Raw genomic sequence first — 4,187 nt, 5'->3', positions numbered from 1 at the left:
TTTACATGTATTTGAATTACATCTATAACTTTCTCGTAACTGTTTTTCTTGTAATAGATTTTTACAAAAGAAGAATAATAGACACTGGGTTTTTCCTTATAACCCGTTTTAGTGCATAGCCTTTACCCTATCTATAGTGAGGTTTTTCGTTGGCCTTAGCTCGTGGCTTCATCTCGTGACTTTTTGACCTTTACTCTGCACTTGACTCTTTTAGGCTTGATTTTTCCTCAATCTTCTTTGCCTTCTTTATACACATGTCTGTGTATAATATGTAGTCCCCCAAGTGTTTGAGTGTTGAAGTATGAAGCCTCGAGCACTTGATAGTTTCTCTCATTTGGTCCTTTTACTGAAAAGGAAAAACATACAGGACTCGGAGGTGCGATTATAGATGAAGACTGCTTAACCCGTTTGAATTCTATCAGAATAATTGTAACCCTAGTCAAGGAATTTTAGGTTAATCCATGTGCCTTACAGGTTGTGACTCATCATTTAGTACGGGTTAGCTTTTTGCCTATCATCTAAAATCGTTAGTAAAATTTTAACAATTCAAAAATTAAATTTAAAATAGTGATACCTGACCGTGGGTATTCCTTAGAAATAGTATCTCTTCAAATGAACAACATTCCAATGTGAAGGTATTATCTTGCCATCCATTGTCTCCAGTTCATATGCTCCCTTTCCTGCAATATCACGAACTCTATAGGGTCCTTCCCATGTTGGACTTAATTTACCCGCGTTAGCTGCCTTTGTAGATTGAAAAACCTTTTTAAGCATGAAGTCCCCCACTTTGAAGAATTTGAGGCCTGCTTTTCGGTTGTAATATCGTTCTATGACTTGCTTTTGTGCTGCCATTCTTATTAATGCAGTTTCTCTCCTCCGCTCGAGTAAATCTAGATTGACCTGTATCTCCTCGTCATTAGATTCTTGTATCGCCTGCGTGAGCCGCGTACTTGGTTCCCCTATCTCAACTGGAATTAAAGCCTCAGCTCCATAAACCAATGGAAACGGTGTTTCTCCTATACTTGTTTTTGCAGTTGTGCGATATGCCCATAAAACTCCAGGTAACACTTCAGGCTAGTTACCTTTTGATTCCTCTAATCATTTCTTTAAATTATTGATAATAACCTTGTTCGTTGATTCTGCTTGCCCATTACCCACCGGATGATAGGGTGTAGACATAATCCTTTTAATTTGCCAACTTTGAAAGAATTCCGTGATTTGAGCTCCAATAAATTGAGGGCCATTATCATACACGATCTCCTTCAGTAAACCGAATCGACATATGATATTCCGCCAAATAAAATCTTTGACTTCCTTTTCTCGCACCTGTTTAAATGCTCCTGCATCTACCCATTTATTAAAATAATTAGTGAGTACGAGCAGAAACTTTACCTGTCCTTTTGCTTGTGGTAATGGACCGACGATATCCATTCCCCATTTCATAAATAGACATGGCACAATGACCGGATGTAATAACTCCACAGGTCTATGCATATTGTTACCGTTCCTTTGACATTTATCACATTTGGCCACGAAACTTTCTGCTTCTTCTTCCATTTTAGGCCAGTAATAACCTACCTTAATTAAGGTTCTTACCAATGACCTTCCTCCTGCGTGATTCCCGCAATGTCCCTCGTGTATTTCTTTCATTACATACTCCGTTTGCGAAGGTCCGAGGCATATTGCTAAGGGACTACCGAAAATTTTACGATATAAATTGCCTTGCTTTAAGCAGTACCGAGCAGCCTTTTTTGGAAGCGCATGAGCTTTTTTCTTATCATCAGGGACGATACCATACTACAAAAAAGCAACAATCTCGTTCCTCCAATCCCAAGTTAAATTATTAAAATTTACCTCATTCTTATCAGGATCGAGAATTGAATGAAATAAATGTATAACTGAGGCGTTTGCATCGCTTGCTACATCAGTTGTAGATGCGAGATTAGCTAGGGCGTCCGCTTCAACATTTTCATCCCTTGGTATTTGTATAACTTTCCAGGTTTGAAATTGCTTTATCAATTCCCGTACCTTTTCTAAGTATTATTGCATCCTTGCTTCCCTAGCTGTATAAGTCCCCAACATTTGATTAACCACGAATTGTGAATCACTCTTGATTATAATCTGATTTATGCCAAGCTCTCGTGCCAATTCTAGACCTGCAATCATAGCCTCATACTCCGCTTCATTATTAGTTATGGAGTGACATTTAACAGCTTGTCGAATGATTTCACCCGTAAGTCGTAACAAGACAATCCCTAAACCTACACCTTTTACATTAGATGAGCCATCAGTGAATAAAGTCCAAGTTCCCCGGTTAGCTCCATTGAATACCTGTAATTCTTTTTCTGCTTCTAATTGCATCCCCTGGCTAAAATCAGCCACTAAATCAGCTAACACTTGTGATTTTATAGCAGTTCTAGGTTGGTATGTGATTTCGTATTCACTTAACTTTATTGCCCACTTAGCTAACCTATCTGATAACTCATGCTTATGTAATATACTACGTAAAGGGTAGACAGTTACTACAACGATAGGATGACACTGAAAGTAAGGTCTTAACTTTCTAGATGCCATGATTAATGCAGGTGCAAGTTTTTCTAACTGAGGATACCACATCTCCGCATCTAACAAAGATTTACTAACATAATAGATAAGGGATTGTTTACCTTGTTCTTCTCAGACCAAAACAGCGCTTACCGCAACTTCCGAAACAGCAAGATAAATGAGTAGTCTTTCCCCAGCCTTAGGTTTTGCCAGCAAAGGTGGATTTGATAAGTACGTTTTCAAATTCCTGAGTGCCTGTTAACATTCCTCATTCCATTCAAAATGATCCTGCTTCTTAAGGGCTGAGAAGAATTTAAAATACTTCTCTGATGATTTAGAAATGAATCTTCCCAAGGCTGCAATTCTCCCTGTTAATCTTTGAACTTCTTTCTTGTTTGAAAGTGATGTTCTAAACGTCAATTCCACACAAGAAGGGGGGTGGTTTGTGTGGTACCCAATTTTTCGATCTAGAAGAACCTGGTTCTTCTAGGTGTTCTAACTGTTGCGGAATTAAAAGTACAGAAAATAAAGAACACAAAGATTTTACGTGGAAAACACCTGGCTCAAAAGGTGAAAAAACTACGACGTACTACTTAGTAGGATTTTCCCAAACATCCACTAAAATCACTGAGCCAAAACAACATTTGCAAAACCTCTTTGTAAACCTAAGGATTAACTCTAATCCCAGTGTAGCACACAGCCTCAACTGTTGCGACAACTTCAAGTTAGCCTATAACTTGAACATTCAAAGTACCTATTACAAATGCTTCTATGAAAACTGAAAAGGTACAACTTTAAAACACCTACTACAATTGAACTAGAATAAGAATAAACATAACGGAACTGGTTCTTCTATCTCGTTCAAGTAGCTTCAGGTGTGCACACTTAAATCTCACATAAATTGCTCGCAAAATTGCCTTGCTCATTTGCTCTCAATTTAGTTTAACTTCTGCATATGTGCAACATACCTGTAAAAGAGAACAATCACTGTTATTTAATGATTTAGTAATCAGAGTTTGATTGAGACTCAATTGCTGATCTTCCATCGAAGTTGAGTCCTTGTACAATACAAACCCCAACCCTATCTTTTATCTGGATTATGTCCTCTTCCCATAAGGAGACTTTCTCTCCTCATCCAATATGCAACCTTTTGGATCAGTTCATGAGATATTGTTGCTTGATCACTGAGACTTATCTCCTTCACGTGTATCTCACATGTCTAGGTTGATAAATACTATGCCTCACATGATGGACCTGGTCCATCACTGAGTTCATTTGTCATCTTCAAAACTTCACCTGAACTTGGGCCAACAAATTTCCTCTTTTTGATGATGACAAACTCTGTGCTTTTACTAATCAAAGAACCTGTAGGAAGTCAACTTGACCATGAACACATTAACTTAGAATTTTAACTTATCATCAAGGACCAGGTTTTAATTAGGTTATAAATATCACATTATTCAGAATAAAGAGTAAAGCACAATATCTCAATATCTCTTCCCCCCTTTGGCATCATCGAAAAGTTGCATACATTGTGAATCCTAGATTTTAGTAATTACTCATGGCCACTTGGGAAACTGCAAGTGAAAACATGGATGAAATCATCAATAATCAACAAACATATTCAAACTATTAAGATCAAA

This window comes from Nicotiana tabacum, chromosome 22, assembly GCF_000715075.1.
Source record: "Nicotiana tabacum cultivar K326 chromosome 22, ASM71507v2, whole genome shotgun sequence".
In the NCBI taxonomy this organism is placed as follows: Eukaryota; Viridiplantae; Streptophyta; class Magnoliopsida; order Solanales; family Solanaceae; genus Nicotiana; species Nicotiana tabacum.
The sequence above is the reverse complement of the archived record's forward strand: the minus strand, read 5'-3'. Positions refer to the sequence as shown.